Source organism: Marmota monax, unplaced genomic scaffold (genome assembly GCF_021218885.2).
Source record: "Marmota monax isolate L192 unplaced genomic scaffold, Marmota_monax_Labrador192_F-V1.1 WCK01_AAM20220418_F8-fsc00011, whole genome shotgun sequence".
NCBI lineage: Eukaryota > Metazoa > Chordata > Mammalia > Rodentia > Sciuridae > Marmota > Marmota monax.
The window spans coordinates 25702445-25715769 of NW_026693082.1; the positions used below are offsets into that span (position 1 = coordinate 25702445).

Below are 13325 nucleotides of genomic sequence, written 5' to 3' on the forward strand. Positions count from 1 at the left end.
TGAGCCGAAACACAGAAACTTCAAGCCCCCGCGCCAGCCCATCTGCTCTCTGTCCTCCCCTGGGATCCAGAACTTCCACTCTCCTTCTAGGCTCGCGGCCAAGGAGCTTGCACGCCGCCTCCGCCCTGAACGCAAACAGCTGTTCCCAGAGACGTCGTCGCTCTCAACTTTGCCAACTAGTCCGCACGCACTTTGACCAACGGAGCAACCCGGACCTGTGGGCTGGGGGCCGTTGGCGGAGTTAAAAAAAAGAAAGGTGAAAGAGTTGGTTCTGGGACCCCCGCGAGTCTCGGCTTTGCCTTAGAACTTTCCTGTGGCGCGGCGAGGCGCGGCCCCGCCCCTCCCCCGCTCGGGCTGCGCGCTCTGGCCGGGCTCGTTCCCGCGCGCGTGGGCAGCGGGCGGTAGCCGCTGGAGTACAGGCGGCAGTGCGCGGCGTAGTGAAGGCGGTAGCAGCGCTTACGCTTGTCAGGTGGGTCGCGACGGTATGTGTAGCAGCACTTCCCATATGGTCTAGCGGTTAGGATTCCTGGTTTTCACCCAGGCGGCCCGGGTTCGACTCCCGGTATGGGAACAGTGTATCCCTTTTTTTGAAGGCAAAGGTTTGGGGGGCTGTTTTATTTCCAGTGATTCAGATTGACACCCGTCCCTTGTGCGGGTCAGTTTGTATAAGAGAAGCATTGATGTAGTTGTTAGAGGCGTCCAAAGCTGGGGTGCTTCTTTGAGACCAGGAGTCCCCAGCCGTGCGGGCTGGAGGAACGTAGAGGCTCCAGGTCCTGCTCTGGGTCCCTCTAGCTCAAGGTGTCTGATGGTCGGGGAGTTTCACTTTCTCCGGCGCTGCTCCCCCGCCCCTCCAGTCCCTGCCCGTAGTTTTCCAGACGCTCGGGGAGGTGATGATTAACTCGGGTCTCGCCTTATCTCCTCCCCAGGCCCCCCTCGCGCCCACACCCTGCTTGGCCACCCCCTCCTGACTCCTCTGGGGAGAGACGCGGGACGGTTTTGCCCTGCTCTGGTGCTTGCTCTGGGCGTCCGGGGTTGGTGATCTCGTCCTTAGGCCGGCTGTTTAGGAGACCCCCCCCTCTCCGGAACGCCCATTGCCTCGGGCAGCGGCCCCAGGGGCGCGCTTTCCCGGCGGCGCAGCTGCCCGTCACCCCCATCCGCCGGGTGTGCGTGCGAGGTTAGCCCACTTGACGCTCCCGGCGCTTGTTGCGCTCTGAAAGTACCCAAGCCTAAAGAGAGGGCCTTTGGGAAGAGGATCCCCCCCCCCCCTTAAAACACAAAGAGCTACGCAGAAGGAAAATACCACTGTGATGAGATGACTTTGAAGAACAAAATTGACTTTCCGAAGGACCAATGTTTTAAGTGCCACTGATTAAAAAGTCCTGGGGGGAGGTGGATCTTGGATGAGAGAAAATTGTCCGGAGACCGGGGAGGGGATGTTATAACAAAGTTTCACTGTATTTTTAAATATAGAAGCCCTGTGTTTATTACAAAGAAGGGGCAGCTGTGTCAGCAGCATGTGAGCTGTAAATGAAACAAAAGCGTTATCTTAAATGCAAGTTGAAATTAGAAAATAGGAGCAGCTATAATGTTTAGTCTATTGGGTTTCTGGGAACAAATAAGGAAAAAGTGACTCTTGTGGATGAGTTTGTCATACCCATTGCTAAGAGCATGTTTTGGTTGTTATATGTGTGTTCCAAACTGTTAACTGCATAGTAAATTTGAAAATAATCTGTTAATGTGATCTGCATGATTAAGGATTAATTAGTCTTTCACTTGTAAATAAAAGAAAAAGATGAAAGAAAAAAACTGCCACAACTACAAATTTTGAATCATCTTCATTAATTCAAATATTTGTTTACTTCATGCCAAGTCCACGAGATGCTTTTTAAGTTACTGATGTTCAGGTGCTTTATGTTTGTGGGTAGGTAATAGAATCACATTTTGTCCTATGATTAACTGTGTGAACTTGTGGAAATCTTTCACCTTCTCTGAACTCTAGCTTTACCGTCATAAATTCTTGAGAATACACCTTACAAACTTCAGATAGCATTTCAAGAATAATTCTTGTGTAGGTAATGAAAGTGGAGAAGTTTCATTTAAATAAGGAGTGATATTGTGTTGTTATTAATAACCAGTTACTGAAGAGTTAGGTCTAAATTTGGAAGGAAGGAAATTTACCTCTACTTTAGTTTGTCTCCACAGAGGGCTTAATTTTTGAAATGACTTGGTATTATGTGAATCCAATGGTGCTAAACTGCATTATTTTAAATTTGAACACTCCTAATTGTAACTAGTTACACTGTGTATTTGGGGTGAGCCAAGGGGAGTGGTTGATGGCAACCCTGTCCAAGACACAGATTTCTTTACTATAGTTGTGCACCAGATGGAATATGATAAGGCAACACGTGAGTTGTAGAAGTTGCTACTGGAACACAGAGATGAAGAATCAGTTATACTCAGGTAAAAGAACTGGAGAAGAGACTAGGAGGGAAGAGTGTGTGTTCTGGACCTTGAAGAACTGGTTGGATTTCTCCTGGTGGGGAATGTGGATTATAAACCTGAGATGGCGGGGGACAAGTACCAAGAGGCTAGCAAGCAGTCTGGTTTGGCAGAAGCAGAGTGCCTGGAAGGAGAACCATGGGAAATCAAGCCCCAGCCCTAGAAAGGAGTTTTAACTTGATAAGTTTTGACTAGGTAACAGGTTCTTTTATCAGAGTGACCTTTTATGTCATTAGAGTTTTGAAAATATTTTTTTTCCTCTTTGAAAATCCTGAACATAGCTGTAATATGCAGAGGAAAAAAAACTTATTTTAAAAGACTCAAATTAGGACTAGGTGACACATATCTTGGAATGCTGAGGCAGGAGACTCAGAAGTTCAAAGTTAGCCTGAGCAACATAATGAGACCCCACCCCAAAAAAAAAAAAAAAAAAAAAAAAAGCCAGGCATGATGGTTGACACCTGTAATCTCAGTGTGACTGTGGAAGTTCTAGGCCAGCCTTAGCAATTTAGCAAGACCCCTGTCTCAGAATAAAACATAATAAAAGGGCCTGGGGATGTAGCTCAGTGGTAGAGCACCCCAGGTTTAAATCCCTAGTACTGGGGTGGAGGGGGATTTAAACAGTATAAACATGTAGACTATTTTTTTACTCATAGGTTTAAGGTTGAATTTTTAATAGAATGGAAAAAAAAACAGTTAAGTATAATTCAGTTTATGAGAATGAAATCTAGGTTTAAATTATGAGACTAAGCTTAAGCTATATTCTTAATTGACTTTATTGAAATATGATCTTGATAATCTAAGAGAGCTGCAAATTATTGTCAGTAAGGCTTTCTTCTTAAATTGGTTAAGACTTTAGGAGATAAATTTGTGAGGATTCATGCATATGGTTGTACCTTTTTACCAAAATGCCATTGGAAGCCATATTTTAGGTGTTCTTTCTTGGCCTCTAAATAATGATACTAAATGAATGATGCTGATGTACCTAAAAAGTCTCTTTAATATTTGCTAATGTGTGTGTGATCAGAAGATACATGAAAGTTCAGTAAATGTTTGCAGAAATGAGCACCCATATTTAAACAAAGATAAGAGATTAGAAAAGGATTATGGCATTTTAGGCAAAATTGAAAGACTTTATCCTAATCTGTGAGACCTAAGGTTATCTGGCCTCTGCTTACCTTCCTAACTTAATTTGCGCATTTTGCCTTTTCATTATACTTCATCCACGTTGGCACATTTTTACTTCTCAAACATGTAGACTTAGTTTTATTACTTGCCATTTCCTCTTCCTATAACATACCCACTTCCAGTTAGTTCTTCACATTTCAGGTCAGCATTACTTTCGCAGAGAGGTCTTTTGTGATCATTCTAGAGTCCCTCTTGTTTGGTTACTTCCTGATTGATTTACTCTGTTTTTTCTTCATTTTTGTAAAAATTGCCAGTTTGTTTATTTGATTCTGTGTATTTCTTGTTTTGTTCTATCAGAATATTAGGTAAGGATTTTGTGTAGTGGGATTGTTCTTGTTCTATAAGATTCAAACAAAAGTAAAGAAGTTGGAACCCCCATGGTGGAAATGTAGAATGGTGCAGTCATGTCGGAAGTTTGATAGTTCCTTGAAGTGTTAAACAGAGTGATATGATCCAGCATTTCCTAAGTGTATATCCAGGAGAAATGAAAGCATATGTCTACCCTAAAACTTATACACACATGTTTATAGCAGCACTATTCATAAGCCAAAAGTGGAAACAACCTAAAAGTCCCACTGATGAATGAATTAATAGTGATGTGTCTGTACAGTGGCATATTAATTGGCAACAAAAAGAAATGAAGTACTGATGCATACTGTAACGTGGAAGAATTTCAATAACATTATGCAAAATGAAAGAAACAAGGCACAAAAGGCCACATTTTATATATGATTCCACTTATAAAATGTTAATAGTTAACTATAGAGAAAGAAGAAAAACTAGTGGTTACCTGGAAGAAAGGGGGGTTGGTAGGGTGCCTGCTGATGTAGGTACAAAAGGTGATTAAAATATACTAAAATCAGATTTTAGTGATGTTTGCACAACTCTAAATATGCCAAGAAACATTGAATTGTGAACTTTATACTTTATGGCATGTCATACCTCAGCAAAATGTTAAGGATTGAATAAGTAAAAAGCATATAGGACTTTGAAAAATTTTTTTCTGTACTGGGGATTTGAACCCAGGGCCTCAAGCATGCTAGGAAAACACCCTACCACTGGGCTACATCCTCAGTTCTCTTAATTCTATTTTGATTCACAGTCTTACTAAATTGCCCAGGCTGGCCTCAAACTTGTGATCCTCCTGCCTCGGCTCCCTGGAGTCACTGAGATTACAGCTGTGTTGCCACTGTGCCCTGCTGCCTATAGAATATCTCTAGATTTTAAATTTATCATTTGAATATTACATATTTTAAAATGATAATGGGATAATTTAACAATAAAATTCTAGCTCTTGGGTAATTTCAGGAATGTAGCAGATACTCAGTAAATACGTGATGAAAGAGGTTAGATAAGTATACAAGTAATTACATTACAATGCATAGTGTGCATAGTCTGATAAATGCTCAGAGGGAACTAAACCAAGGTTAAAGGTCTCCAAAATTCACATCTGTGTTTGTATTAGGGAATAAGAAAAAGCCCTCCTCTAGGAGGCAGCTTTGAGATGAACTTTGAAGACTAATTAGGCTTTTGTTTATATAGATGGGGGAGGGGAACAAGGTTTTTAGAGGAGGCAAACCAAAGCAGAGATGCATTAACAATTGCTAGCAAATTTTGGCCAAGCTGAGTCTACAAGAGGGATAGGAATGGGAAATAGGGCTGCAAAAATAGACTAGGGTTGGTAGGGAACAATGTTAGTGCTCTGGCAGATCTCTCTTGACCAATACTCCCAATCCCTGTTGTGTTTCCAGTGGCTTGTACTTTGAAGGAACCTCACTCCTACCTGCCTGGAGCTGTAAATGCCTGGGGCCTTTACCTGCTTCCCTAAATAGACTGTCCTGTCAGGAGGAGTAGATACTTTGATTTGTTTCCCTTTATATCACCAGTCTTGAAACAGTGCATGTCACCTGGTAAACATTTAGAAAATATTTGATTAGCTGAATGAATAAAAACCAAGAGTTGCAAGGTCTCTTCAAAGCAAAAGTTTATTTTACAGATGCCTTAGGCTCTTGACAAAGAGATTTTGGAAGGTTCTTGAATTTTAGGTTAAGGAGTTTTACTTCGCTTGGAAAAGTGATATGAAAGTAATTAATTAATTTGGTAGTATTGTGTTAGATGAACTGGAATTTGGAAGGATTATATCTGTGTCCTTTCTCACCTTCATTCCTACTTCTCCTTCCACTCTCCTTAGGTTAGGACCTACCTGACCAAGTTAGGCAATCTCCTGCCAGTAATAATCTCCCAACAGCTCTCCTTGTATCTGGTCTCCCTAAATAGGGTGGTGACAGCAAAATAGAAAAGGTCATATACAAGAGATTTATTGAAGGAAATATTAAAGATATTACAAAGTAAATACTCCTAAAAGAAATAGGGAAGTTAAGAACATATTTTTTTTGAGAGGACAGGGTTTTACCCTTCAGGTTGATCAAATAATAATTTTTTAAAAAATATTTTCTAGTTATAGGTGGACACAATATCTTTTTTTATGTGGTGCTGAGGATTGAACCCAGTACCTCACACATGTCAGACGAGCGCTCTACCTCTGAGCCACAACCCCAATCCCTCAAATAGTAAATTTATTACACATCTTTGTGCATGTAGTTTTTTGAACACTGAAGTTGTGCATTGAATCCAGGGACACTAAAGACTGTGAGACTGCCACCCTGTGGACAATACAAATTTAGAACTAAAATCCGAAAGAATTCTAGAAAAGCTTCATTCCTTTGATAAATTTCAAATTAGTGAATTCTAATGTATTCATTTTGGTACTGTGGATTGAAACCCAGGAGTATGTTTTTTTTATTTGTTCTAATTAGTCATACATGACAGTAGAATGCATTTTGACATATCATACATAAATGGAGTATAACTTCTCATTCATCTGGTTTTACATGGTGTAGAGTTATACAGGTCAAGTAATCATATATGCAAATAAAGTAATAATGTTCTATTCATTATATCATTCTTGCTCCCATGTCATCTTCTCTCCCTTTACTCCCCTCTGTCTAGTCCAAAGTACCTCTTTTCTCCCTCCCCCACTTTGGTTCTTTGGGATTGGCTTACTTAGCATAGTATTTTCTAGTTCCATCCATTTACTGGCAAATGCTGTAATTTCATTCTTCTTTAAGGATGAGTAATATTTCATTGTGTATATATACCATAGTTTCTTTATCCACTCATCTGTTGAAGGGCACTTAGGTCGCTTCCGTGGTTTAGCTATTAGTAATTGAGCTGTCATAAACATTGATGTGGCTGTCACTATAGTATGCTGATTCTAAGTCTTTTGGGTATAAACCTAGGAGGGGGATGACTGTGTTCCATTCCAAGTTATCTTAGGAATCTCCAGGAGTGTTTATTACATCCCTGGCCCTTTTTTATTTTTTATTTTGAGACATGAAATTGAGGGACTAGATTGCTGAGGATCTAAGTTGCTGAAACTGGCCTTGAACTTGCTGTCTCAGCCTCCTCAGGGCTGGGATTACAGGTGTTTGTCACTGCACCCAGCATGAAATGTATTATTTTAGAGCCGACTTGCTCTCTTCTCTCTCATTGGTGTATGTGGTTGAAATCATTTTTTTTTGGTGGGGGGAGAGGGGGTGGTGTACCGGGGTACTTGGCCACTGAGCCATATCCCCAGTCTCACTGAGTTGCTTAGTGCCTTGATTTTGCTGAGGCTGGCTTTGAACTTGAGATCCTCCTGCCTCAGCACCCCCCACCCCCCCACCCCCACAGCTGCTGGTATTACAGGTGTTCACCACCACGCCTGGCTGAAATCAGTTTTTTTTCTGGAAGCTTTTCTGAGGCTTTTAAATGGAATCTGAAATACAATTAATAGCTTTAAAAAGTTGCAAAGAAATTCACTGCTTTTTTAGAAGGTATGTTTCTTCAGAAATTTCATAAAGAATTTGTTTTTTAAACCATATGGCATGTAGTCCTGTTGTGAAATGATATATATTTTTTTACTTTTATTGTACTAATTTTTAAAAATCTCATTTTATAACACACACATAGTATTATCATTTGAGAGTTACTTTTTTTTTAAATATGTATTTTTTAGTTGTAGTTGGACATAATACCTTTATTTTATTTATTTATTTTTATGTGGTGCTGAGGATGGAACCCAGGGCCTTGCACATGACTAGGCGAGCGCTCTACCACTGGCTACAACCCCAGCCCTGTATTTTTTTGAGTACTATATGAATCCCCCACCTACTGCCAGCTTTCTTCTTCTTCTTTTTTTTTTTTAGGTCGTAGGAATTCAACTGAGAGGTGCTCTATCACTGAGCCACATCTTTAACCTCTTTTTGTTTTTATTTTGAAAGCAAGGTCTCCTTAAGTTGCCTAGTCTAGCCTCAAACTTGTGGTACTACTGCCTCAGCCTCCCAAGTTACTGGGATTACAGGCTTGTGCTACTGAGCCTAGCTCTTCTCATTTTTTGTGCAGTTGGTTTTAGTTAAAAATTCTCCATGGCTTGATGAAATGGTTTAAATGTACTTATGTAAAAGAGTTTGGAGTATATTGTTTCTTACTTAGAAAGGCTGTCTGCTCACAGATAAAACATTGGTAAACTAGCTGGATATCAAAGTGAAATGGTGATTGTGAAAGACTAATTTGCTCTCTGCAACTCAGGAAATGGTTCAGTCTTGGATTCTACAAAATAACTTTCCCAGCAGATGAGTTGTTTACTGCCTATAATGTCATAAATGACTTACACACTTGAATTCCCCGAGATGTCAGCAGTGGTAGAGCAGCCATTTAGTGCTTGAAATACAAAAGCAGAAGTGAGCTGAAACAACATTCTGAGGTCAGCAGTTGTGCATTCTGATGAGAATGGATGAAGTGTTAGTCTCTAGCTTATTAAGTTACCTTATACTTTGCTTTATGGGCCCTACATTTTGGTATTGAGTAATTGTCAAATGTTAATGATTATTAATTTTGGTTTTGATACTGGGGATTGAACCCAGGGGTGCTTCACCACTGAACTACATCCCTAATTCTGTGTGTGTGTGTGTGTGTGTGTGTGTATTTAAATTTTGAGCCAGGGTCTCCTAAATTGCTGAGGTTGTCCTTGAATTTGGTGTCCTCTTGCCTCTGTCTCCGGAGTCATTGGTATTCCAGGTATGCCTCATGGTGCCCAACTGTTAATGATTTTTAATATTTAAATATTATTACCGTTTTTATAAAATGTATAGCACAACAAATCTGGAGTAAACTTTAAATGTTTGGTTTTATTTAAAATTATCCTGTAACTGTTTGGGATTGTGGGTGACTTTTCAGAATTACTTTTTGCTCCATGAATATTTACATTCTACAATCAACATATATTGTATAATTTTAAGCTAATTAGGCCATGATGAAAATACAGATGATTAGCAGTATGTGGTGGCATGCCCCTGAAGCTCCAGCTAGTTGGAGACTGAGGCAGGAGGATGGCTTGAACCAAGTTAGAGACCAGCCTAGGAATAGTGAGACCTCTATCTCTCAAAGAAAAGCAAATGTTTATACAGGTCCACAAATAAGTAAATTATCATGTTTTTAAAAGTATTATTTGATCGGGGGTGTGGAAGTGTGGTACATAGTGCTGTAATCCCAGCAACTCAGGAGGCTGAGGCAGGAGGACCACAAGTTCAAAGCTAGCCTCACCAATTTAGTGAGACCCTGTCTCATAATAAAAAGGGATGGGGATGTGGCTCAGTGGTTCAGGGCCCCTGGTTTCAATTCCCAGTACCCAAAAAACAAAACAAAACACCCAAAGAATTATTTAAATATGGCTTAAGAAAAGTAACTTTCTAAATACGTCGTGGTTTATTTGCTCCTTTCCTAGGTATTGCAATGAAGAGTTGATAAAATTAGGGATATATTTGGTTCCTTCCTTCCTTTTTTTTTTTTTTTAACTGGAGATTGAGCCCAAGGGAGCTTTACCACAGAGTTACATCCCCAGTTCTTTTTAATTTTCACTTTTGTTTTGAAGCAGTCTCACTAAATTGCTAAGGCTGGCCTTGAACTTGTAATCCTTTTGCCTTAGCCTTCGGAGTCGCTGGGATTACAGGTGTGAATCACCACATCAGGATATATTATATTTTCTAAGGACCTTTAATTATTTGCTCTCATAATCTTTTTAAAAACTGTGACATTGAACTTACATAAAGAAACTTTTAACATTTAATCTACTCTTAAGAGACTTTGTTTTCACACAGTATCTACCTTTTTATGATATATAATACTATTTTAGGATTATTGGTAGTCAAGTGTTCACTTTTACTTTTCATACCTATGTTTGTTTTCACCAATACAAATAAAAAAAAATCTTTGAAAAGTAATTCTAGCATAGATGACTTGGAATTTTGATAAAGCAGTTATCACTGTTTCATAAACTATAAATTTTAGTATTTTTGAATGCAAATTTTTCCCTATTAAATACTTCGGACGGCAGGTAATAGGCAGGTAATATTGGGTTCGATCCCAGGGAAGCTTTACCACTGAAATACCACCAGTCCTTTTTATTTTGAAATAGGGTCTTGATAAGTTGCTGAGGCTGGCTTTGAATTTGTGGTCCTCTTGCTTCAATTTCTGAGTTGCTGGAATTATAGGCATCACCACTGAGTCCTGCTTTCATTATTAAATACTTTCTATTTAAAACTTTTTTTTCTACTTTGAAATCTTTGGGAAGGCACTTGGCCCAGTGACTTCTTCATCTGTATTTGTAGTTTAATCTTTTGAGTTGAAATCTTTTTTTGGATTCAGAATCTAGAGACCAGGATATATTTCTGATTTAGAATGTATTCATATATTGCTCCATGTGAGGCTTTAATTTTAATTTATTTTATTGATTTTATTTTTTTAAATACATGACAGCAGAATGTATAACAATTCTTATTACACATATAGCACAATTTTTCATATCTTTGTATAGAGTATGTTCATACCAATTCATGTCTTCATACATGTAACTTGTTTTTTATTACACATATACATAATAATAATTATACACATAATAATTCTTACTACACATATATACTACAGTTTTTCATATCTCTGTATAAAAGTAGGTTGACACTCAATTCGTGTCTTCATACATGTAGTTTGGATAATGATGTCCAACACATTCCACCATCCTTGCTAATCCTCTGCCTCCTCCTTTTCCCTCCCTCCCCTTTCCATGTGAAGCTTTTTACGTTCCAAGATTTAATCAGACATTTAATTCAGCCTTTCAAGATTGGAATGGAATTTTTTTTTTTTATCCCAGCTTCCTTAGCTTTTGTGTTTATCAGATACTTGTCTTTTGCCAAGGGACACCTACAACCTATTAATTGGGAAGGATGCAGCTGTGCTGCTGAATCACCCCTGAGGAGGCTAGCAGGCATGGACCCAGTTGTAACAGCTGAGTAGACAGGAGGGGTATGACAGGAAGAGAGTGATCACAGGCAAAGTTGATAAGGCTGCCCAGCATACAGCAGTGGGTAGAGGTTAGGGGAAGTATCCTGATGGGAGACAAACACAGGTTTAAGTAATTCATAACTGCAAGTGTTCAGGTGGCATCAGTGAATTTCAGAGATGAGTGGGAATGCCTTTCCTTTGTTTTCCCCTTTTTTGTGTCGTTGCACATGAATCACAATTTTGGTTTCCTTTGAAATTCTTCTTTGAGAGATGGTTTATTCTTCTGCATTGTCAATATTGTCTAGAATATGTTTTACTAGTTTACGGAGCCTTATCTATTTATTTTGGTACCAGAGATTGAACCCTGGGACCACTTAGCCACGGAGCCACATCCCCAATCCTTTAAAAAAAATGTTTTATTTAGAGACAGGGTCTGGCTAAGTTGCTTAGGTCCTCAATAAGTTGCCGAGGCTGGCTTTGAATTTGGGATCCTCCTGCCTCAGCCTCCAGAGCTGCTGGGATTATAGGCATACATCACTGTGCCCAGCAATGGAGCCCAATTTTAGAGAGCCTTTTACCACAAGTTTATGCAGAAAACAAGATACGCTTTTTTATTAAATAAAATTCACATTTTTAATATATTAATTTTTAACTTTTTCATCTTTTGGTATATGCTTTTTTAAGGGAAGGTAACAGTTTTTTAAAAAAATTTGTTCTACCTAGTTATACATAACAACAGAATGCATTTCAATTCATTGTACACAAATAGAGCACAACATTTCAATTCTCTGGTTGCACACGATGTAGAGTCATACCATTTGTGCAATCAGACATGTACTTAGGGTAATGATGTCCATCTCATTCCACCGTCTTTCCTGCCCCATGCCCATCTGCCCCTCCCCTTTGCCCAATCCAAAGTTCTTCCATTCTCCCCCCCCCCCCCCATTATCAGCATCCATTAATCAGAGAAAACATTCGGCCTTTGGTTTTTTTTGGGATTGGCTTACTTTGCTTAGCATGATATTCTTCAGCTCCATCCATTTACCTGCAAATGCCATAATTTTATTCTCTCTAATGCTGAGTAATATTCTGTTGTGTATAATTCCATATTTTCTTTATCTCTTTATTGATAGGCATCTAGGTTGGTTCCACAGTTCAGCTATTGTGAATTGAACTGCTATAAACATTGATGTGTCTGCCTTACTATAGTATGCAGATTTTAAGTCCTTTGGCTATAGACTGAGGAGTGGATAGTTGGCTCAAATGGTGGTTCCATTCCAAGTTTTCTGAGGAATCTCTATACTGCTTTCCAAAGTGGTTGCATCAATTTGCAGTCCTAGCAGCAATGTATGAGTATACCTTTTTCCTCATTTCCTCGCCAACACTTATTATTGCTTGTATTCTTGATAACTGCCATTCTGACTAGAGTGAGACATGTTAATGTTTATGTAAGAGCAAACTTACTGGCTGACGTTCAACTGGAATGGCTAAAATTAAAAAAATCGGTGAATGTTGGGGCCAGGATGTGGAAAAAATGGAAATCTTGTGTATCTTTGCTGGGGATATAAAGTGGGGAAGCCACTATGGAAAACAGTATGGCAGTTCCTCAAAAAATTATGTAGAATTGGCCCAGTGTAATGGTTCACACCCTTAATCCCAGCAGCTGGGAGGCTGAGGCAGGAGGATTGCGAGTTCAAAGCCAGCCTTGTCAAAAATGAGGTTCTAAGCAACTCAGGCCCTGTCTTTAAATAAAATACGAAATAGAGCTGGGGATGTGGCTCAGTGGTCAATTGCCCCTGAGTTCAATCCCCCGGGACAAAAAAAAAAAAAAAAAGATGTAGAATTACCATATCACCCAGCAATTCTACTTCTCAGTATATACTTAAAAGAATTGAGAGTCTCAGTTGAGGTAGAAGTAGCCCAAGTGTTTATCAATGGATGAATGGATAAATAAGAAAAAAAAATATATATTTTATATATTACTATATATATATATATATATATATATATATGAGAGGGGGGGAATATTATTCAGCCTTAAGAAGAAAGGAAGATATGACAAGCTACAGCATGGATGAACCTTGAGGACATTATACTAACTGAATTAAACCAATAACAAAAAGACATATGCATGATTCCACTTACATGAGGTACTTAGAGTAGTCAAATTTATAAAGGTAGTAGAACTGGTGGTTGCCAGGGAAAATGAAGAGTAGTTTTTTAATTGATATAGTTTCAGTTTTGCAAGATGAAAAGAGTTC

General features: G+C 39.2%; 1 protein-coding gene and 1 non-coding gene across 3 annotated transcripts in view; both read left to right on the forward strand.

The window, feature by feature from the left end:
- Nucleotides 1–126: 126 nt before the first annotated feature.
- The window catches only part of Elf1 (E74 like ETS transcription factor 1), a 105945-nt gene continuing 92746 nt past the window's right edge, over nucleotides 127–13325 (forward strand). The window contains exon 1 of one of the 2 annotated variants that reach the window (XM_046454040.2): nucleotides 127–256. The gene's annotated coding sequence lies outside the window, so the exon portion shown is untranslated. Of the gene's footprint in view, nucleotides 257–336; nucleotides 470–13325 lie in introns of those variants that run through there. The other variant, XM_046454038.2, reaches the window with a different exon arrangement.
- Trnae-uuc (transfer RNA glutamic acid (anticodon UUC)) lies at nucleotides 500–571 on the forward strand. Its single transcript has one exon. It is a non-coding gene; the product is annotated as a tRNA-Glu (tRNA).